At 43.8% G+C, this 24,488-nt stretch overlaps 2 long non-coding RNA genes across 6 annotated transcripts in view; both read left to right on the forward strand.

Annotated features, from left to right (window-relative positions):
* LOC128349814 (uncharacterized) overlaps positions 1 to 3,572 on the forward strand; it is a 42,461-nt gene extending 38,889 nt beyond the window's left edge. For 2 of the 4 annotated variants that reach the window (XR_008319008.1, XR_008319006.1), the window contains one exon: positions 34 to 3,572. This is a non-coding gene — a long non-coding RNA (uncharacterized LOC128349814). The remainder of the gene's footprint in view (positions 1 to 33) is intronic. The other 2 variants (XR_008319007.1, XR_008319005.1) reach the window with 2 other exon arrangements.
* A 3,310-nt stretch (positions 3,573 to 6,882) lies between these two features.
* The window catches only part of LOC128349816 (uncharacterized), a 52,740-nt gene continuing 35,134 nt past the window's right edge, over positions 6,883 to 24,488 (forward strand). The window contains exon 1 of one of the 2 annotated variants that reach the window (XR_008319009.1): positions 6,883 to 6,951. This is a non-coding gene — a long non-coding RNA (uncharacterized LOC128349816). The remainder of the gene's footprint in view (positions 6,952 to 24,488) is intronic. The other variant, XR_008319010.1, reaches the window with a different exon arrangement.

Raw genomic sequence — 24,488 nt, forward strand, 5'->3', positions numbered from 1 at the left:
ATGACACTTAGTTATCTCTCTCTTTTTCATTAGAGCTGAGGTGGTGACTGTCCTGAAACAGTGCCTGTATGGATGCAGTAATGGACCGGTTGAGGATGAAAAGCTGAGATTCAATCCAGACAAGACAGAAGTAATGTTGGTTGGTGGTTCATCTGCCCAGGTGAATGGTGTTCAGCCTGTTTTAGATGGGGTTGTACACTCCCTGAAGGATCAGGTTTGCAATCTTGCTCATTGATCCAGCATTGTTGCTAGAGGCTCAAGTGGCCTCTGTGGCTCGGAGCACCTTTTATCAGCATCAGCTGATACGCCAACTGTGACCTTACCTGGATACAGATAGCTTGACCACAGTTATTCATGCTCTGGTAAACCTCTCACTTAGATTCCTGCAATGCATTGTATGTGGGGCTGTCTTTGAAAATGGACTAGAAACTGAAAATGATCCGGAAACTGGTACAAAATAGGGCTGCAAGATTATTAGCTGGTCCTGGACATTTTGTTCATATTATGCCAGTGCTTCATCAGCTGCACTGGCTCCCAGTCTGTTTCCAGGCCCAATTCAAAGTGCTGGTTTTAACCTTTAAAACCCTAAATGGCTTGAAACTGGGCTACCTGAGAGAGTGCCTTGCCCCATATGTCCCAACCTGAACCTTAAGATCTTCTTCGGAGGCCCTCCTCCGAGTGCCCCTGACAAATGTGGTGAGGTGGGTGGCTACTAGAGAGAGAGCCTTTTCAGTGGTTCTTTTTCAGTGGTTCCATGCCATTTATGCAATAGCCTTCCCAGTGAGGTTTGCCTGGCTTCATCACTTTGTTCTTTTAGACACCAGGTAAATATCTTTATGTTCGCTCCGGCCTTATACATATAAATTTTGATTTTTACATTTGATTTTTAAACTGATTTTAAAAGAGTTTTAGAATGGCTTTGTATTGTATTTTGTATTTTCTTTCCTTTCTCCCCTTTTCATCTGTTATGATTAATGTGTTATGGGTTTTTATTTTATGTTTTAATGCTGTGTTGTGAGCTGCCCAGAGAACAATTTTGTTATGGGGTGGCTAATAAATAAAGTTTGTTTATTATTATTATTATTACAATGTTCCTCTTCTTAAATGTCTGAACAGGTGAATGGTCTCACACTTTAAGAATTCCGCTGTTTTGTGAAACACTCTCCAAACCGAGAATGCAAAGCCTGTGGTCTGTCAGTACGGTTATCTTCATGGTATGTGGCATCACAAAACATACCTGAATGGGTGGGTGCGGGGTGCGTGGGCATATGTAAAGCAAAATTATAATCGTTTATAGAAGAGATTCAACCTTTAATTATAAGGACACTTTAATGACAAAGCAGTTTGTATTATGATGACTGCCCTACGGTTGCTACGAGTTGCAGGCCATCAGTGCAGTGTTCAGCCCTGACCCTTGATCTAACCCAACTCCCTGGTGAACCCATCCAATACTGAAGAGCCTTAATTTAATATCCAGAGGCCAGATAGAACTGTGTTCAGTTGATTGTTGTCAATTTACCTTGCAGCAAAGCAACTTGAACTACAAATGTAAGGTAGAGGTGGAAGGGGCAAGGCCTGCAGCTCAGCCTTTCACAGTCATTTTGAATTCCATTTTGCTAGACCAGCCAACACTAAAAGGTTCAGAGGGCCAATCTGATTTGGCTAAACATCCACAAGGTGATACACTTATCCAAAGCACTTTGGTCTGTGAAATTCCATAAGAATACCCTCTTATGAGACCAGAATAATGTGTCTTTCAAAGAAGCAAAAGAAAAACAATGTAGTACACAAAAAATCTTCCTTTTAAAAAAGGAAGCCATATCATTTTAGACTAATTGAACATATAAGTTTACCTTTCATGAGCTCCATGTGTTTTTCTTTGGATGCAACTTCCCCACCCTCTTCCCTGCTACAGTCCTCTACACCCCACAAAAGCCTCTCCTGATGGCTGGACAATCCTCCAGAATGGGGTAGGATACAATGCTGGCCCATAATACTTTTCTGAGACTGGGTTTACACAATCACAAGTATGCTGGTTTAAAAAAAAAGCAGGATAAATGAGCCTTGTGGAGCTGATTGTGAGAACCTAGTATTTCAGGGTAATCCTGGTCAAATCACACCAGTAAACTAGCATTTTACTAGGACAGTTAAAGCCTCTTCTCGTGACCAGAGCCTCCTTTTGGCTCTACAGCTTATGCAGCCAAATGAGCACTAGAGCAGCAATCTCTGTTGCTGATATTGAGAGCTGGGGCCTCCAGATATCCCACAATGCACTGTGTGAACAGCAGTGAGGCAGCCCTCAATACTGCAGCATCTCCACTCTGCCTGGCCCCGCAAGCTACAGGACTCTGTGATAAACATGGCCCATGAACAGTTTCAAATGGCACAACTTTAAGGAATCTCCAGAGATGTGATTCCTCCATCATCTAATCCTAGGTAAATCTTCCTTCTAACTTCTCGGATTATTATGGGCACCACAACATAATAGACTCAGAGGTACCAACCCAGAAGTATGTGGAATTCAGGCCTGTGTCTGATTTCATTTTATATTAAGAAATGAATTAATGCCTGGACTCAGGGTGAATTGACACCCCAGATCTCAACTGGTCTGTGAGGGAAGAGGTGATCCAGCATTGTATTGTGAAATGGGTACTCAAGGAAGCACAAAAACCAGGCCCGAACAATCCAAATGCTAAAATGTGACTCACTATCAAATAATGTCTGTGGAAGAGGCCAGAGGCTGATCTCCCCTCTCCTGTTGCAAGAAGTCCATGTTAATTCTTGTCAATGATTGACTCAATTGCTCTCTATAGAAATTCATCATAGGTAGATGCACACAAAGAAAACACCTATAGACTTTTAATTCTTACTTTGCTAACACTTTAACACCTTTTTGGGGTCAGGCTGGCAAATCTGGGAAGATGCCCATTTGCAGCTCAGGGATGCAGATTTGCTTTGGGCATTGTTTCTCCCTTTCTAAGCTCACAGCTTACAGAAGATGGGATTCAGATTTCTCTGGACTGGCCAATATCCTGAATAATTAGAAGACATTATCCAGAAGGTAACAGCATTGTCACCCCTTTTTTGGGGACCCGGGAAAAGATGAGATTTGAATAGACTCTATGAGCCATGGTGCCCTGACTCTCAGCCGTGCTCTGAGCAAACTGCATGCTTGATCCAAAAGCTCCTGTCTCCAGCCAAAAGCCTCGATCCTTCAGCTGAAAGATCCACCGCTCTCAAAGCCTCTGATCCTGGTAATATGCTGCCCCTACAAGCCTTGGATCCCTTCATCCCTTCCCTTCTTCTCCCTTCCCCTTGTCCATCTACTAATTCCTGATCTCCCCAAACCATGCCAGGCCTCAGACTTCCTTACCACCACCCCCTTTTTCCATCTGTATCTGAATTGTATTAGGCTCTGGGAAGATTTAATACACACACATATGTTAGTTAGGAACAGTGGATGAATATTGGTGTTGGCTTGGGTTGAAATACTGCTATAGAATGTTCTGCTTTCTGCTCAGCTAGATTGAAGTTGTTGTTCTTTTATACTCAATAAAGCCCATTGAATCATTTAGGATTGGCTTGATCTCCTTTCTTCCTTGCGCCCAGATCCTACATGGTCACTATATAAAAGAACTTGGTCACTTGGTGACACTATGAGACAGGCCTAATTTTATATGCTAGCTAATGAGCATATTTAGTATATAAATCAGGCCTGGACCATAACAGGATGCCTTTCCAGAAATACCCTCAGCTCCTTGCTTCAGTCAGGAGCAAGTATGACAGCCTCATGTGAACAGCCTCAAAGCCTTTGCAGAGTTGAAAATGGAAATGGTTTTAACCACAGCCTTGTTATCTCTCCCATATTGTTTTGTATAATAAAACATCAATTTATTTATTAATCATATTTCTATACCACCTGATATAAAAATATCCAGGAAGTGTCAGGTGCAAATTTAACACCCATTTGTTGCAGTGTCTGGTGCAAATTTACAGCTTTCTTGCACCCTTTTCACAAGATGCGGTTTATGTACTGAGTACTGAAGAGCATAGGGTCAAAAATCCCGTGAGGGCTCTGGTCAGAAGACTTGTCATTTGTTATTATAAAAAAAACTTGGGAATTCAGTCTGATTGCATTGTATGAGTTTCTGTTGTTTTTGAAGACGTTTATGAATGGAACTTCCATACACACGTGGATAATGCAAAAGAAAGAAATAAGAATGTAATAGGAGGGAAATGCACATCTGTTAGAGTTACCCAGCTATTTCCTTTCAGAAGGACATAAAGTGATGAGACAAATTGATGTGGTCTGTTTATGATCAAGTATGAAGGAAAGCAAAACATTATGAACAAAGTGCTTGAACCACCAACTGTTATGCAGGGCTAATTTTCCCAAGTGAAAAAGAACCCCTCTGCATGACCAGGACAAACTACCGTTCCTCTGATAACAATCTTCTTTCATTACTTCTGTTTGGTATTCCCTATGAGTCCAGACAACAAATAGTAAGATAGAAGGCCTCTATTGGTGCTATTTTTTCCTAATGGTAACATGAAGCAAGGCAAAACATTTCAGTTCTTACCCCACATACTCAAAGTAGCTTGCCAGTTCAATAAAATAATTATTTATTTTATTTTATTTTAAAATTTTATATACCACCTGACTCTGACAGCTCTCGGCAGTTCACAAATCATAAATATAATAAAACAACCATGAGTAAAACATTCAAGGATTACTAAAAGCCAGGCTAAAAACAATGTGTCTTAAGGGCTCTTTTAAAGGCTGACAAAGATGTTATGGAATGAAAGATCATAATAATTACTCAGTCCATTAAAGAGGGAGAGGTCTCTCATGATACTTCATGAATGAGCTGCTTCAAATTTTTGGTGCATGGGGAAATACCAACAGTAACATAACATATAGTCACCTTAAGAGGCACAGCAGGGAAATGCTTGACTTACAAGCAGAAGGTTGTCGATTTGAATCTCTGCTGGTACTATATTGAGCAGCAGCGATATGGAAGGTGCTGAAAGGCATCAACTCATATTGCATGGGAGGAGGCAATGGTAAACCCCTCCTGTATTCTACCAAAAGCAAACCACAGGGCGATGTGGGTGCCAGGAGTCAAAATCGACTTGATGGCACACTTTACCTTTAACATAACATACGTAGCAATGTGCCACATATTTAGAATATGGGCCGTTATCTTTTAGAGTGGCTGTGTGCCTTTCCTGCTCTTTTTACTGGATCCATGGAAAAATTATTGCACGGGGGGAAAAGTGTATAGATTGTGTTTATTTTCATCATTTTTTCTGCCTTTCCCCTAAGGAACCCATAATCTGTGGAGGTTGCTCCTAATATGCTTTTTCCTGGAGGAGTCGAGCGACCCCTTTCTGTGGGTCCTTTAAAAAGGGGAAGCAAATGGCTCAGCTGGTAAGAGGTGCTTCAAGGTTTTCATTTGCCAAGGAAGAGACTAATGTGTTGATGACAACAAAAAGCAAGGGAAATGGGAAGACAGCATAGCATTTGAAAAGTTCGGCCATTTGAGCCTGACCCCAAAATTACATCCTCTTATAGAAAACAATGAACAACCCTTTTGTAAACAAAACCAGTGTTGTCTGATTTTAAAAGGGCTACAGCCTTGTGAATAAACTGATGTTCAGATGGGTTGCCCCATTCCTTTTTACAGAGGGAGCACATTCATGTGCGAGGCTAAATTTGAGGCAAGGCCTATCCCTGAAGCATATGACAGGGATGGCCCTATGAAAACTATCCTTTTTATCCAGGCTTTTGGCCCTTCTCCCTTTTTAGGTTATGGCCGTGTCTATTTTACTGAGGATGTTATTACTGATTATTAAATTGTGTTTTTAATTTTTTGTTCACTGCCTTGGGGGTCTTAGGACAAAGTGTGGTATAAAAATATAAATAACTAAATAATATGAAAAGTTTCTGAGCAAATTCCTGTGCCAATGAGCAATGAGAAGGTTCCTTGATTGCCAGGGGTTAGAAAAAAGGGCTTCAAGACCAGAGGGTGGTATTTCCACATAAACCTGTGCCCATAATCTCTTGCCAAGGAATATCCTATGCATCTGCTCTTTCCAGAGAAATGAATGAGGAGGACCTCACTGGAACTGTCACTGAAAACCGGAAACAGGTCCCCAGAATTGGATGAATCAGTACAAACAGTTAAAATTGCATAGTACTTCACTGAACTGAGGATTTTCAAATATGATGTAGCATGATTCAGACAAAGTTAAGCATGGCTCACTTATTTCACTTTCCCACTGAAATCTATGAGAGCTTCTTCATGATTTTATCAGACTACTCAGAAATAAGTCTCGCAGAGCTCAATGGGACTTACAAACTCTTTTGCATGTTTAGGATTTCAGCTTTACTGTGCTTTACTTTGGCTGGATCAGTGGGGGCTCTTCCCTTAGGGCAGGGTGGGCAATGCCCACCCCCCAAAAAGGCCAAAAATGTCCAAAGAAACTAATAAAAATGGTCCAAAAACAATAATAATTGTCAGCCATTCTGTCCTCTGCCAGCATTTCAGGTCTGACTGACTCAGTCACTGCAGCCCTGCACTTCCCTCCCTGACTTGCATGCCTGCAGTGTTGCCATATAGTAGGAGCTGGTAGTAAAATTGCTTAAACACCTATAAGAGCACACGAAACAGTTTCAAATAACAGTGTTCATAAGGCAGGAGCCAATCCCATGGCTTGCCTTTGTTGTCAAAAGATGGGCTGAATTCAAATAGCCCTATCAAGAAGACATCACACTGATTGACAGATCCCTCTGCCTCTGACTAGCAGTCAGGGTGGCCGGGGGCAGTCCTTGTTCTAGTCTTCTGAAGGAAGAGAGCGGCAATCACCATTTTGTTCATTCTTGGACAGTGTGCTGAGAGCAGAGCTTGCTGAGAGACCATTTATTTTGTTTCTTGAGCCTCAGATTATGTGAGTTAAGTTTATGTAATTGTCAGATTATGTAAATTATGTAATTGCTAGCAGCAATTACAGCGTGGTAGGTAGCCCCCTGCACCAGACCTCAGGTCTGTACCTAAAGCGATCACTTCAGGCATAAGCCCCTCATGCTAGTACTATGTGGAAATAACAACTTGACTTAATTTGTGGAGGGTTTTGGTGGGTTTTTTGTTTGTTTGTTTTTAGCATTTTTAAATACACCAAAGCTACAGAGCCAGACAGATGGTTTTCTAGGCATTCAGGGTTACAAGTAAAAAGAGAAAGGGAAATGATTGATAAATATTTCAAAACTCTCTGTTAGGCATTTCTGAAATAGTAAAAAGTGGCAGGTGGGCTAGGCTTCCAGAGTGGCCTATTTATAGGCCTCGCTGAAGCCTGAAGCTCTCCAGGCAGGCCTTGGAAATTGGCAGGAGCAGACAGTCAAGAAAGGGTTAACTTTACTCCCAGCTCTATTGGTTCTCCTGGAGTCTTGTGATCCTCCCCCGCTTGGAATTTGTATGGAACTGCAGAGCCACCGTTTTGGTTTCTTCCTTTTATTCCTGAAGTTACACTGGTTTATAGCTCTAATCTGGTCTCTGTGTGTGTGTTGCTTTCTCTTCTCCCCACCTCCGCCCTTATTAAAAATATTTATATGCTGTTTTTTAGCAACAGAGTTCTCACAATGGCCTAAATAGCAAAATATGAGAAAATGGTTCTCTTAACATGTTTCCCCTTTTAAACATTACTACTTTATTTTATTTTATTTTGCTTTGTGCTTGTAGCATGCTCCCCCACCAAAAGTCTATTTTTGTACACTTGCTTCAAAATAAGGCTTTGCAAATCAGTTCACAAGAAACTCATTTTTTAAATTGCACATGAAATGGTTGTCTTTAAATTCTGCAAAAATGGGGTAACTCCATATATGACGCAGCTCCCTGCCCCAAGGAGCTTACAATGTATATTTAAACAGTGGGGTGGGGGTGGTAGGCTACCACTGGTAGTAGTGTGACAACAGAGCAACATTTCTTTCTCTCATGATGTCCTCTAACCTTCTGGTCCTGCTTCTCTGATCAGGACTGTCTTAATAGCCTTGGGAAAGTCCCTTTATCCCCTCTGAGAGCATATACTCTCCCCAGCCTTCAGGCACTTCCAACTTTCTGGTGTATTTCTTCAAAGACTTTGTTGCTATGCTTGTAGACAGTGAAGGGTGCCTGGCATAGACAAACGGGCTAAAGTAATTTTCTCATCTGCAGAACAAGACTGAAGGCAAAAGTCCTTTCTTGGGAAAGTTCACAGATCTCCGTTGGGAGGGGTGGGCAGTAGGAGTTCTGCTGCAGTGCATAATTCCCCAAACAACTGTGATAGGACAGGCAGGAGGCTTCTGGCCCTCCATGCATGGAACTGGATGGGCAGATGTAGATTCTGCTGAGCAATTCCTCTCACTTTGGAATTTACTTAATGAAGGTGACTGGTTCTGTGAGGCTGAACTCCACTGTCCATAAAAGGATGACCTTCCCATCTTCCTGCAGTCCCTCTGAATAGAACAACAAAAATGCCAAGAACTTAAAACTGAGTTCTTGCAAATGGAGGGGTGAAGGGGAACAGCTCACAAGAAGCCCCAAGCTGAGTGATTAGCAAAGAGAGGTTTGAGGAACTGTGTGGCTCTCTTTGAGTGGAACAAACATGCATGTGTATGAATGGATGAATTGTGTGTGTGTGTGCTCTCATGAGCATGGATGTGCATCTACATGTGCGGATAGAATTTTGGTTTATGTGCATGCTCATGGGACTGTGTGCATACATGTCTGTAGCTGGTGACAAGGTCTCCGAGAACATGAGCACACAGCCCTGTATACAGACAAAGTGTGTGTCATAGTGCGAATGTGGGAAAATCCATGCAGTCAGACACGTACTCGTGGCATGTTTTTATAACTCTGAAAATAGGTGTCCTTGAGTGCTGAGGCTTTTATAAGTATGTTCCTTGGAATGACATAGCCACCTAATGGCGCCGTGGGGAAGTAACTTGCCTAGGGAGCAAGAGGTTGCTGGTTCGAATCCCGACTGCTGTGTTTCCCAGACTCCGATATCGGGCAGCAGCGATATAGGAAGATGCTGAAAGGCATCATCTCATACTGCGTGGGAGGAGGCAATGCAGGGGCGTAACAAGGCTGGAGAGGGCCCAGAGACAAAATTTTAAAACGGGCCCCTCGCTGATACACACACACACACACACACACACACACACACACACTTCACAATATATAGTCATGTGACTGGCCTCTGGGGGGCCCCTCGAGTCGTGGGGGCCCCCAGGCAGCCGCCTCCCCTTGCCTAATAGTAGTTATGCCCCTGAGGCAATGGTAATCCCCTCCTGCATTCTATCAAAGAAAACCAGATGGCTCTGTGTGGTCGCTAGGAGTCGACACCAACTCCATGGCACAACTTTACCTTTTACTTCCTATATGCCCACAGGAGTTAGTGTTGTTTTGTTTTGGTTTTTTTGCTCCATCCCTGCACCATCCACTTTGACTCTGCCCACCTCCACTGGGCTGGATCAGCCCATATTTTTTATCTCAAGCCTTGTGGTGTTATTTGTAACTCTCTAAGCCCTGAGACTACAGACAAAAAAGCTTTAAAATGTATTCACTGTGTAGCCTTGCAGAGTGAGAAACCGAGATCTCATGAGGTTGTTTTTTTTTTTTTAAAGAACATTATGAGATGTTCTATTTCCCCCCAAACAAGAGTAAAGATTATAGCAAAAGAGAAAACACACAGTTAAAAAGATTACAGTTAAATATATAAAAGTAACAAAAGCAATGACTGAATGAAAACTGGGGGGGGAAATACATTTTGCATCAAAGTATTGTCAAACAATATCTGCAGGTTGGGGAACAGAAAAATAATAGGAAATTTACATTGGCTGACATCCAAACTAATCTGGTGCTGGTGGTGCTAATACTGCACTGGTACTACAGAGGAGGAGCAATTAAAAAAAAAAAAATTCCCCTTCCCTCTGAAGTCTACTGCGCCTCCCAAAAATATGTCCCTGAGGGTTGTGCACAAAGATGCTCCCTGCAGGGATTTCCCCCCAGTGCAGGGAATTCTAGCTTCAAAAATCAGGGAACAGGGAATCTCACCTAAAAAGTGGTGAAATGCAGAAAAATGCAGGGGAAAATTCAGGCGATGCAGGGAATTTTAGATAAAGTTTCTTTTCCAGTTGTTGCTTTATCTGACTAGAGGAGATAATTTTTCTCCTTTTGAGCTACTACAACAAGAGACAATACTGTTGCAGACTACTTTCACTTTCACTTTCAAACTCACGAGGCATGAGTAAGCATCATATGATTGCATTTCCATTTATGTATCCGGTATGTGTTGCATTTGGGCAAGTAGACTACCTATGATAACAAAGGGAATCAATAGCCTCTTTCCGAAAACCATAGCCAGAAGGAGTTGTACTGGAATAAGTGCAAGTAATAAGCAACTACCTCACATGAGCATATTTATTTTTCTGAGGTGTGAATTCTCATTCTATCATAGCAAATGAGATATTTTTCAATTAAACAACTCTCATGACCCCACTTTCACTTTTTCACACTTTCCTTTACTATGAATAATATGAGGAAGTAATCAGTTTAGCACACTTCACCTTATGAAGACAAACCTCATACAAATAAATTCACCATAATTCACCCCTCTGCCCAATCACTCTTAAATTGGGGATGGGTGGTAGCCTCCACCCATTAGGCACTATCTACCAGCCCACCCCACTCCTTTGGGGCAGATCCACTTTCTGCCCCCAATCTGCCCCAAAGACACCCAAACTTCAAAAATTCTCAAAAAATCAGCCCTCTGCCCAATCCCCCTGAAATTGGGGTGGTAGCCTCCACCCATTAGGCACTACCACCCCACCCCACTATTCTGCCCCAGGCCCCACTTTCTGCCCCAATATGCCCCAATCTGCCCCAAAGACATGAAATTTTCAGAAATTTACCAAAAATCATCCCTTTGCCCAATCCCCCTGAAATTGGGGTGGTAGCCTGCACCCATTAGGCACTACCACCCCACCCCACTCCTTTTGCCCAGATCCCATGCTATGCCCCCGAACTGCCCCAAAGTCACTAAAACTTTAAAAAATCGCCAAAGATCAACCTTGAATCGAATCACCCGAACTTTTTGTGCCCGAAATTCGGGTGATTCGGCTCGTGCCCGAAAAATATCGGGGGACATCGGGGGTGATTCGGTTCGGCCCCGAATCACCCGAAATTGTTCGTTTTGGGCACAGATCGTTCTGTGCCCGAAATTTTTTGCACATCCCTAGAATCTACCATCAGGGTGATGGAGAATCTTCTGAGCACCCTGTTACAGAACTGTGTTTCCCCTCCTCTAAGAGGTGTACAACAACAACAACAACAACAGAAAAAGAGACCTCTTCTTCTTCTTCTTCTTGGCTCACTAGCAAGAAGATCACAGCTGACTTCCTGTCGGCAAGAATTCCTGCCATTTCGAAATTGTAGCAATGAAAATGCAAGCTATTGTTTCATGGTATAGCACATCTTGGGAAGTTGAAATTGACTATATATTCACGATGATAATATATCACTTCTGTTTAATGTTTTTTGAGCCTGGAATAATCTTACAAGTGTGGGGTAAGAGATGAAACCAACCATTCTCAACACCAGCTAACACCATGACTAAAGAACCATCAGTGTCAGGCACTGCTGTTGTGTTCTGGATCGATTTGACATGTAGGGTGGGGAGTTTGCACTGATCTCCCCTACCTCCAGAAGTGTTCCCTCAAGAATTGCCCATAAGAATCTACTTCCAGGCTTCAGGGAGTGCTTCCGGGGGCAGGGGAGATGGCAACTCCTGTTAACAGTGGAGCTGTTTTGGCCTGCAGCGTGCAGCAGCAGCCCCTCTCCATGAGAAGTGCTGGTGCTTCTTTAGTCAGAATGTCGGCCACCATATTTAACCCTATTTGATGGTCTAGCAACATCCGTTAACCCGGAAGGCAAGACAAATAGAGCAAAAACGATATTGTCTTGTGCCCAATTCATCTCTACATGGGGGCACGTGCCTATATGTAGAGTGAGCAGCATAAGACTTAGCAGGATTCTGTTCTCCCTTTGCTCCTTGACATGAATGCTCTACAGCAGGGATTCTCAAACTTGGGTCCTCAGGTGTTATTGGACTTCAACTCCCATAATCCCCAGCCTCAGTGGCCTTTGGTTGGGGATTATGGGAGTTGAAGTCCAATAACACCTGAGGACCCAAGTTTGAGAATTACTGCTCTACAATATCAAGGCATCTTTGGGAATGAGAGAGAGAGAGAGAGAGAGAGAGAGAGAGAGACCAATCATCTTGGTGTTAAAACTTGGCACAAATATGTTAGTAAAGAAAAGAAGGCAAAGAAGGATATTAATGGTCAAGATGGTACACAGGAGAAAAGGTAATCTTGAAAGCATGTAAGATTAAAGTTGCTAAATTTTTAGAGATCAAAACCGGCACTTAGAATTGTGCTCAAAAGACTATCTGGAGCAAGTGTTGGCACTGTTGAAATATAGTCCCACTTGAGAGAGGGAAGGGCTGTAGCTCTTTGGTAGAGCATGTGTGTTGAATGCAAAAGATCTAGATCTCAATTCCTGGCATCCCTTCATAGGGCTGGAAAAGATCCCTTTGTGGAATCCTGGAATACTGTTGCCAGGCAGTGAAGATAGTGCTGAACTAAATGGACCAATGGTCTGATCTGGTATAAGGCAGCTTCCTGTGTTCTTTATTTAAGCTGTACATCACCTGATAAACCTACACAAACTGTATTACTACCCACAGTCATCCCTTACTGGAGATCTGGGTTTGGAAGACCAGGCATAGGTGATGCAGACAGATACACATCCAGAGGGGCATCACCATCATGGGTTACTAGCTGCTGCACATACTAGTTGCTGGATTGGGATCAGCTTCTTTAGCATACTTTCCTTTCCTTATGCACAACCTTTAGGCTGAGATTTTAGCATATGGCTTTCCCCCACTTTATGCCCAACTAATTTAAAAAACAAAACACACAGGCATTTCTGGAGACACCAATGTATCAAAGGCTTCTCTTTCCGAACATGAACTGAATGGAATTCGATTAGTGCCAAACTATGGGTCTTGTCACATCCTGGCTGGAAGAAGTCTGTGGGAGAGAAAAGCCTTGTGATAGCTCACTCCGCAAGCCCCTTCATCTCACAGGAAATGGTGCTCTGTCTAAACTCTGACACTGCCACAGCTGAAGTGCCCTTCAGTTCTGAACACCTTCTTCTACAATTCACTGGGCCTTTGAACTACTGCTTTTAAATGGGCTTGTTGAATTAATGAATAATTTTGCCAGGTGTTAGAGCACATGAAGGAGCTACCAGCTACAGACCTAGGTTGATCCATGCTCATTTTCATATGAGTAGATATTTATTAGTGTAAGATAAAAGGCTTGGCTCATTCTCGTGCTTTTAATATGACTTTGAAATGACAGTGGTGGTGACAGTCAAAAACTTTGAACAAATGCCCAATGTGATGTTTACAATAACCTCACAGGGCAAATTGCTGCTCTAAAAATTACACCAATTAAGTACGTTGCGTAGGTAATAAGGACTAAACTCACAATCACAATAGGATGTGCCAAATTGCCAGCTTTCCTGATAAAACTATGGGTGTCGATGACACGAGGATAGAGCTAGATATTATATCTAGATAGAACTAGATATGAAAATAGGTACATCTCAGCAGAGACTCAAATGACCAAACCATTTATTCCAGATCAGCCCCTTCTATATTTACTTCCTCTACCAAGTTGTCTTTCTATCAGACTGGCCCTCATGGCAACTGTCACAGGCTGGCTTTAAATATGTTTTAAGGAGCTAAGAGTTATTTAATTTATTGCATGTTTCAATACATACGTTTAGGAAGACTATTGCTTTGCATATTTGTCTCCAGTTTGTCTCTGGAAGCTCCAGGAAGGGCTGAGAAAGACTCCTGCCTGAAACCTTGGAGAGCTTGCCAATCAGAGTAGACAATACTGAGCTAGATAGACCCATGGTCTGACTCAGTATAAGGCAGCTTCCAGTGTCCCTAATATAAACCCTTTCCTCCTATGCACACACTTTGGAATAGATCATCCATCAAGGCCTTGCTCTGTGTGCACCAGGAACACAGACAACTTTAACACGGCAGTAGCAGCACAATCACCCGAGTTGTGAGGAGAGTAGAATTGTGGACTGAATGGATGGTGCTTGAGGTAATACCCAGAGGCACTCTGACTCCGATTCTCCTGGCCTGACAGAAAACAACATGATCTGAAACTGAGAATAGTTGACAAATCTAGTCAACTGCCAATGTATGAGTTCATGTGCTTGTAGTCACTTTGCTTCTTTGGTCTCACAAGGCATGCAATTCTCTAAAGGAATGAAGAATTCCCATAGTTTCACTGGTCATTGGTAGACTGAAAAGTTGCCCTTTTGCCAAGAATGATTAGACTAGATCCATTAAGATCTAGAACCCACTTCTATAAAACTTGTTACAGAAATTAAATGCCTGTAAAACAGATCAAGCAACATCAACATGGGCTGTTGTTATGAAAAAACAAACAAACACACACACACACAGAGGCTAGGAGAGTGGGCCGCTCTGCCACCAGGGTCCACCTGTCAGCATTTTGGTGGCCCACTTGCCATCACAGGGCTGATGAAGAGATAAACAAAGCCTAGCCAACTCTTCATGGGAACAAACTGTGTTTAAAAACATCTTCCCTTCTCGTTGGTAAACACGGTGTCTACTAATATATATTGAGAAAATTAGTGTTTTCATGCAATGTTTTATGGTACATTACCTAAACTGAATAAGAAACTTACACTCAGTGTTTCATTGCAAGCAGTGGATCACAATGTTTCACCACCAACTATGGGTGTCACAGCAATAATTTGACAGGCAATAAAAAGAGAATAAAGCTCTTTGGTGCAATTTTTATAGTCTATTCTCCACAGTTTCATTCACTGAAGTGGAAGAAATGAAGATATACTGCCTAACCAGTATGTTTACATGCACCCAAGTAGATATTTTGCCCTCAAATATTAATTGAATTACTTATATAAATACAAATACCTCATCTGCAGTAACCAGATGGAAGGAGTTTTTGAAATGAAGCCATGCTATCTGTAGATAACAGATTCTGCATTTTTTAAATGATCAAAAGCATCAACACAAAAGGTGGGGGAAACTCTAGCTGCAATTTCCTCTTTCTAAATGCTGTTTCCATGGCACTCCAGTCAAGGAGTTTTTAGATGGTTATCAATATTTGCACAAAAAGATTTAACTATCTTAGATACAATCAGATAAACACTGGCTGTCACCTGTTGCTTCTCCACAAGCCCCTTGTGGTCATGTACTAGAGCCATTGTCATTGAATGTTCATTCTAAACTTCGATGGGGAAGGGATCACTCATAGAAAGCTGGATATAGAGATGTGCACAAACCCAAAACCATGGTTTGGCTAGAATTTGAATGCAAATGGCATGCAAAAGGCATCCACACAAGCGTGGAGGCCAGAACTGAGCTGCTGCCCAGTGGGCGGCTTGGTAAGAGACCACCACCTGCTCTCTTGACCCTTGTCCAACTTTGCTTATTTCACCTGATAGTCTTATTACTAGAGAGGTTCATAAATATCATAAATGCTTCGCTGAGGGAGGGCAGGATGCCTCCTCGCCTTAACAAGGCTGTTATTAGACCTTATTTGAAGAAACCTGCTTTGGATTCCACAGAGTTAGCTAATTATAGGCCTGTCTCTAATTTTCCTTGGTTGGGCAAGGTGATTGAGCGAGTGGTTGCTTCTCAGCTCCAGGCAATTTTGGGTGACACAGATTATTTAGGTCCTTTCCAGACTGGCTTTCGGGTGGGCTATGGGGTTGAGACTGCCTTGGTCGGCCTGATGGATGATCTCCAACTGGCGATCAACTGAAGGAGTGTGACTCTGCTGATCGTTTTGGATCTCTCAGTGGCTTTCGATACCAATTACCATGGTATTCTGCTGGGTCGCTTGAAGGAGGTGGGATTGGGTGGCATTGTTTTGCAGTGGTTCCGTTTCTACCTGTCTGGCAGATTCCAGATGGTGTTGCTTGGAGACTATTGGTCTGAAAACTAAGAGCTGAAGTGTAGAGTTCAACAAGGCTCCATATTGTCTCCAATGCTTTTTAACATCTACATGAAACCGCTGGGAGAGATCATCAGGAAGTTTGGTCTGGGATGATATCAATATGCTGACGACACCCAGATCTATTTCTCTATACCAACTTCATCAGGAAATGGCATGGCCCCCCTAAGTGCTTGCCTGGAAGCGATATTAGGCTGGATGAGGGATAACAAGCTGAAGTTGAATCCAAACAAGACGGAGGTACTATCTGTAGGTGGTAGGGATCCGAGAGATGGTTTAGAGCTGTCTGTTCTGGATGGGGTTACACTGCCCCTAAAAGATCAGGTTCATAGTCTAGGAGTGTTCCTGGATTCCAAACTCTCCCTGATTTCTCAGGTTAAGGCTGTTGCCAGGAGTGCTTTTTATCAGCTTTGGCTGATATGCCAGATACTTCCAGTCTTGGAGACTAGTGACCTTAAAATGGTGGCACATATGCTGGTAACATCTAGGCTTGACTACTGTGATGCACTCTATATGGGGCTGCCTTTGTACCTAGTTTGGAAACTACCATTGGTACAGAATACGACAGCCAGACTGGTCTCTTGGTTTACCTGAAGGGACCATATAACATCAATTCTAAAAGAACTGCACTGGCTGCCGATAGGTTTCAGAATGAAATACAAAGTGCTAGTTATTACCTATAAGGCCCTTAATGGCTTAGGTCCAGGGTATTTAAGAAAGTGCCTTTTCTGTCATGAACCCTGTCGCCTATTATGATCATCGGGAGAGGTCTGACTACAGGTGCCGCAAACTCGTTTGGTAGCAACTCGGGACTGGGCCTTTTCTGTGGCTGCCCCAGGACTTTGGAACGCGCTCCCTGCTGAAATAAGAGCATCTTCTTCTTTGTTTGCTTTTAGGAGGACGCTGAAGATGTACCTGTTTTCCCAGGCCTTCAAATGAGATTCGATTTTTAAATTTTAATGTGTTTTAATATGTTTTTCTCTATGATTTTTTATCTTTTTATGAATTTTAAATGTGTTAGATTTTATGTTTTATTTCTAGAGATGTTTATACTAGGCAGAATATAAATTCAACAAACAAACAAACAAACAAATAGGGGGGAGCATGCATGCTTTAGCTATGAGCTCGCAGAGGGGTTTCTTTTGACCAAACTTCTCATATTATAGAAGTTTCCTCTTCTGAAATTCAAGTATCTGTGTTAGACTTCCTTGGTGATTCTCTCCTCACCCGCCTGGAAGCAGTAATGGTCTGGATGAGGGATAACAAACTGAGGCTGAATCCAGATAAGACGGAGGTACTTATTGTGCAGGGTCAAAACTCGGGAAACGGTTTTGATCTGCTGGTTCTGGATGGGGTCACGCTCCCCCAGAAGGAACAGGTATGCAGTCTGGGGGTGCTTCTGGATCTGAAGCTCTCCCTGGTGTCTCAGGTTGAGGCCAGAGTCTCAGTGTCTCAGGTTGAGGCCAGTGTCTCAGGCCAGAGTTGCTTTTTTTTAAATCATCGACTGATACACCAACAGTGTCCATTTCTTGAGATGAATGACCTCAAAACAGTGGTACATCTGCTGGTAACCTCTAGGCTGGATTACTGCAAGGCGCTCTGTGTGGGGCTGCCTTTGTACGTAGTCTGAAAACTGCAGTTGGTTCAGAACACGGCAGCCAGGTTGGTCCCTGGGTCATCTGGGAGAGACAATATTACTCCTGTCTTGAAGGAATTGCACTGGCTACTGATACGTTTCCGGGCAAAATAAAAGGTGCTGGTCACTACCTATAAAGCCCTAAACAGCTTAGGCCCTGGTATTTAAGAGAACGTCTACTTCGCCATGAGCCCCTCTGCCTGCTAAGATCATCTGGAGAATTTTGTCTGCGGCTGTTGCCAACTCATCTCAGGAACAGGCCTTCTCCATTGCAGCCCCTGGACTTGGGAATGCGCTTCCTGTTGAAATAAGAGCCTCCCCATCTCTGGCAACTTTTAAAAAGGCACTGAAGAGACATTTATTCACCCAGGCATTTAATTAGATTAAATTAGATTTATAGTTGTAAATAATTTTAATACTGGGTTTTAAATGCTTTTAATCTTTTAAATGATTTTAATTGTTAATTGATTTAACGTTTTAAATAATTTTAATTGTAAACCACCCAGAGACGCAAGTTTTGGGTGGTATAGAAATATTTTTTAAAATAAAAATAAATAAAAATATGCTCAATTTGATCACACTTTGGTCACTTAAAGGTTCCATGGCTCCGACATCTCATACCAGGTCCTGTACACCACTCAGGATTAAGTTCAAGGTCACCTTCTCTCTGGCTGGTTCTATTACCTACTGTTCTACGGCAGTCATTCAGCGTATCTAGAAATTTGGCCGCTTTGTCATTACCTGAATGTGAATTTACCCAGTCTATATGTGGATAATTGAATTCACCCATTATTACAGCTCGATCTCTCTTTGATTACTCCCTGATTTCATTCTGTAACTCCCAGTCACTGTCAGCGTTTTGATCTGGAGGGTGATAGCACATCCCCAGTACCACATTACTCTGTGCCACCCACAGGAGGATTCCAGTCATACTAGGTTTTCTAGCTTCTTAGATTCTATCCTGTCTTTAACGTACAGCGGTACTCCACTCCCAATTCACCCCTCCCGCTCCTTTCTATAGAGCTTATATCCAAGGGTAACAATGTCCCACTGGTTCTCACAATTCCACCATGTTTCTGTTATGTCCACTATATCTATGATTTCATTAGCAACCAAGCACTCCAGCTCACCCATATTGGCTTGGAGGCTTCTGGCATTGGCATATAAGCACCTATATGCTGAATCTCTTACCTGGTGTGTGCTATCTTTCTTTTGGCCATTTGATCTCTTTGACCAGCTTACACATCCTTCTCTCTGTTCTTTATTTGGCTCAACTCTGTCCCCTTCTGTTTTATCTGAAGCGTTTACACCTTCGCACCTTAAGGGATGACATTTGCCGAACCAGATACTGCCCAGCTCCTGCTGGCTACCCCACAGGTATCATTTTAAAAGCTACTCTGTGAACTTTTAAAAATTTTATTTTAAGTGCCAGCAGTCTGGTTACATCTTGGTTCAAGTGGAGCCTGTCCCTTTTGTGCAGGCTCATCTTAGCCAAAATACTTCCCAATGCCTAACAAATCTATACCTCTCCTTCTGGTACCACTGTCTCATCATTGAGACCCCTCAGCTTCGCCTGTCTCACTGGCCTTGTGTGTGGAACAGGCAACATTTCTGAGAATGCTACCTTGGGGGTCCTGGACTTCAATATGCTACTTAAAGTCTAAATTAGGCTTCCAGGACCCCCGACTGCATTTTCCAACATCATTGGTGCTGATTGATAAGCCCATATCCTCTGCCACAGGGGATACTAATCGGTGGGGGGGGGGCTCCTAGGAGTAGCTGACTCCTCCCCCTCATTGCCTCCTCCCCAGCACTGCCTCCAGTAGCTGACTCCTCCCCAGCACTGCCTAACAGCTTATCTAGCTGCTGCATGACATCCACCCTTCGCACTGGGCAGGCAAGCCACTGTGCGGTCTACACACGTGTCACAGTACCATCTGTCTAAACACCTAATGACTTAATCACCCACTACCAGGAGCCCCCCCCCCCAGAGTATTCCCTGTGTGAGATGATATGGGCTCATCATTCATGGAAGGGGTCCCATCTAAGGGAGCATTTCCCTTTTCCTCAGAATGATGTCCTCCTTCCCTGATACCTTCATTCTCCAAGAAGCCATCAGCCTAGGAGTGGGATGCCTTTACAATGTCCCTGAAGTTCTCGTCCATGTAGCTCTCTGACTCTCAGAGTTTCTCCAGATCAGACATTTAGGCTTCAAGGGAATGAACATGTTTCCTAACAGCCAGGAGCTCCTTGCCCTGGACTTGCCCATGACTTCTGCCCATCAAGCAGACAGTCATACATGCAACACTCTGTGCAATACACTGTAAGCACCCCTTCCTTGCTGGCTTTCTATCTTCATGATTGCTTTTGTTGGCTGTTTAGTGTATTTGGAGATTGTTTATGTGAAAGTGAGGTCTTAGCTGCAGTTGTCAGCTATTCAACAGTTTTAAACCTTTCCCCCCCGAGAATATGAAAGAGGGAGTAGTATTTACCTTTAATACCCACTAGGCTCCTTGTGACCAAGGGGATCCTTTCAAGCTCCCCTGCACATTTCCCTGGTAATAGGGGTGAGTCCGAACCGGTCCGGCGGCCATTCTAAGGAATGGCCGAACTGCCGGACCGGTTCGGCCCTTGCTGGTTCGGGTCCGGGTGGGGGGTATAACTTTAAGGGCGGGAGGGCTTTCTTACCCCTCCCGCCTCTTTGCCCCCTCCAGCGCCCGTATTTAACTGAATAACGGGGCGCTGGAAACCACCCGCCCCCGCCCCCCCTGAGCAGATTCACATAGAAAAGTGCCCATACCCCTGCCGCCGTCGCCCGCCCACCCACCCACCAGCCAGCCCTCCCTCCCTCCCAGCTGCCCGCCCGCCCGCCCGAGTCCTTACCGAAAGCTGCAGGAGAAAACGAGAGGAGCTCCTGGACAGAGCTCCTCTCGTTAGAAAGGCCTGCTGCAGAATGAAGGCGCTTTGCGTGCGCGCACATGCACGCGCCGCAAAGGACGCCGGAGGCCCGGTCTACCCGCCGGGAAAAGGCCGGGTAGACCGGGCCTCCGATCGCCGGAGGCCCGGTCTACCCGGCCTTTTCCCGGCGGGTAGACCGGGCCTCCGGTGTCCTTTGCGGCGCGCACATGCGCGCGCACGCAAAGCACCTTCATTCTGCAGCAGGCCTTTCTAACGAGAGGAGCTCTGTCCGGGAGCTCCTCTCGTTTTCTCCTGCAGCTTTCGGTAAGGACTCGGGTGGGCGGGCGGGCAGCTGGGAGGGAGGGAGGGCTGGCTGGCGGGCGGGCGGGCGACGGCGGCAGGGGTATGGGCACTTTTCTATGTGAATCTGCTCAGGGGGGGCGGCGGCGGAGGCGGCTGGTTTCCAGCGCCCCATTATTCAGTTAAATACGGGCGCTGGAGGGGGTGAAGAGGCGGGAGGGGTAAGAAAGCCCTCCCGCCCTAAAAGAAAGGGCCCCCCTTCAGTGCCGGTCCGGACTGGTCCGGACCGTGCACATCTCTACCTGGTAAATTCTACACAAAACTCCTATTACCCTGTTAGCTAATTCCTGTTTGCTAAGCTCTGTTCGCTAAGTTTCCTGGCCTCTTATGTAGAGAGTGGCTTCAAACTGAAGCAAACATGCTCAACAAGAATGTGGCCTTTTTCACTAGGTGTGACTCACCTCAGCCCTAGCTAGCAACTCTCACTGTGTCTCTCCAGGCAAGACAGAAACTAAAACGAAGCCCCCAAAATGAGCCCTGTCAAATACAAGCCCGGGCAAAGAAAACAACAACAAAAACAGAAACACACATTGGGACTTCTCCCCTAAAGAGACTCCAGCCCCTCAAAATCTCCTTCTCCTCCTGTTTGTTTGAAGAAGAAAATGTTTTTTGTTTGTTTGTTTAAGGAAAGCTTGCTACCTTCTCAGGTTGCTTCTCCTCTTTCCAGAGTAGAAATTTACTTTGGACTGTCGGAAATTCTCATCTGGGTCCTGGGGACAAGATTGGCTTTGTCTTGCAAAGGAGCCTGGGGAGTCAATGTGCTTGAGATGCAGTGGTGCTGAGATTTGGAGAGCTAGGGAAACAGGGCTAAGAAGTCAGGCATGAGATGGGAAAGCTTTCAGAGAGACAGAAGGGATTATGCGCTTTTGGAGGAAAAGGTTGTGAAGAGCTCAAATAGTTAAGAGATGTGTTCACACTGGCTATTTTTCATGTATTCTAGTGGCTTTACTGACAGATTCTTTTAAGGGTCAAAAAACATCAAGTGGCAACAACATGAATAGTGATTATGTGACAAGTCTGAAAAAAAGACTGGTATGAACTGAAAATTGTTCATACCCACAGGGCTTTTTAAAAGGAACATTTAGAACTGCACAATAGTATGAGAGTATAATTCGCATATTTAGCATGCATAGCTACAACACACACTTGTGCTTTTTCCTTGTCCATTTATACATACATAATTGCCTAGAATAATATTCTATGACATTTAGAAGCCTACATAGAGTGTGAGAAAATCTTCAGAACTGGGAATTTTACAGCACTCTTGCAGAAGAGCATTCATTGTTGATGTCTCTGTGGGGAGTAGGAGAAGAGTCTGCAGGAAACAGCTTTTGCAAGGGGAGGAGAAATGGGTTTGCTTGATCAGGGCCTGGGTTCAAGAGAAGCTTAACTAGAAACTGCACCTTTTTAATAAGTCACTTTTTACAGTAGCCTGGTTCACACAATCATTGGAATCTAGGTTTAATGTGGGTTACTGACATTAGCATGATTGTGTGACACCAAGGTGGGAATATCAGTTTCATCTTGAGCCATAAGCCACCATGATGTAGGTTCACGCAATCATGCTGTCAGTAATCCACATTAAGCCTAGTTTCAAATAGGCCAGGATAAGAGTGTGTGAAAAAGGCAATTCTCTACCATAATACAACTTTTGCATGACTTGAATTTCTAAATTGCACAAATGTTCTTTCAGAACAGCACATATTTTTTGGGGGGGAACCACACATTTTGTGTCTGGTTGCACATTTAAAAAATGTCCTGCACACTCAGAACAGTTTTTCAAATTAGCAGCTTCAGTTTTTTTAAACCTATGCTGCAATTTTATGCACACTTACTTGGAAGTAAATCCCATTGTAAATACTAGGAGTTACTTCTGAGTAGACATCCATAGGATTGGGGTATTAGATATACAAAGAAGAGAGACAGCAGAAATACAAGTGGGGAAAATAACCTTGTATGGAATCCATTTATTGTTTAGCATTGTTGTCATCTCTTTTAAATCTATCTTGAACTCTCTGAAAATAAATATGAATTTGTAGCATAACATCTAGTAAGTAGCCCTCTTCTTAGTTTCTGGTCTCGCCTTCTGAGATTGAATAACTGTTTTATAGTGAAGAAACCTAATTTTATTGAGGAAAGCATCCTAAATAACAAGGAGAGATTATGATTTTAAAAATGCATGATTAGCCTGGCAAGTCCAATAAATACACAAAATTAATACTTGCCTATCAACTGCCCCCCAAAATGTTCAGAAATTAATACAGACAGATACACATAAAAATGAGCACTCAGGTGCTGATATGCACATGAGAGAACTGGAAATGCACACACTTTGAAACATAGCTTGGATGCATGGAGTCAGCACGCATTAGAGTTAGAAGTACTTTAAAAGGATCACCAGAGAGCAAAGGACAGTCAGAACCACAGCATGACATGCAGGAGATAAGCTTCCTGAAAAGGAAGAATGCTGTCTGAACCATTAGTAGTGAAGGGGCCTGTAGAAATGAAAAGGAGGTGGTGGGGGAGGGTGAACCAGTGGAGGAACTTAGCAGTAACACATATTGGAACTGGCAGGTTAGAAAGTGCTACTGGAACAGATTGTATCACATTGCACACAGATTCTAGGCATCCTATGGCAATTGGTGAGGTAACTCTTGCACTTCGGCTCACATTCCTCACTAATTTTTGCAATTAATGCCTGAGAGGTAATAATGTGCAAGTCAAATTACAGTCTGCTGCACCTGAAAGCATCACCTCCCACAGGTGAGCTCCCAACCATCCCAGCAGCAACCAGGATGGCGTTATAAACCTGGGGGAGCAGCAGCAGATGATGAAGCAGCACTGGTCACTAGGCCATACTCTAGAATATTGTGGGCACATACTATAGGACCTTGGACTGTGATCTAAACTCCATATGGTAATGAGATTTCCCCCTTAATAGTAGCTCCTGAAATCAATAGATCTGGAAATAATAATAACTAACTGAGCTGGGGCAGAGAATCTGAGCCCCTAGTTCTCCCTGTCTCTCCTCCCCCATCTTCATTTCTTTCTCCACCCCCAGCCCCATTTCATTCTCTCCCCCTCCAGTCCGTTCTCCCTTGGCGGCCAGGCTGCTTTTCCTCACCGGTTGGCCAGCTGCCGCTTCTCCTCGGTGGCTGCCTGGCAGCCTGGAGGCAGCCACTTCTCCTCAGCCTCCTGCCAGCCTGGCTGTGACCGCTTCCCTTGCACAGCTGGCCAGCCTGCCTGGTGGCCAGATCCCACTTTTCCTCCATGAGCAGCTAGCCTGGCATGCCGCTTCTCCTCCCGTCCCCATCGCTAATCGGCTGCTCACTTGTGAACTCTCGCAAGAGCTGCCACGCATGGGATAATTAAATATATAGAAGATATTTAGATCTGTGCATTCAGAGCACTTCACATGCATTATCTCAGTGATCCTTACAACAATCCAATAAGGAAGGT

Source organism: Hemicordylus capensis, chromosome 3 (genome assembly GCF_027244095.1).
Source record: "Hemicordylus capensis ecotype Gifberg chromosome 3, rHemCap1.1.pri, whole genome shotgun sequence".
Lineage (NCBI taxonomy): Eukaryota > Metazoa > Chordata > Lepidosauria > Squamata > Cordylidae > Hemicordylus > Hemicordylus capensis.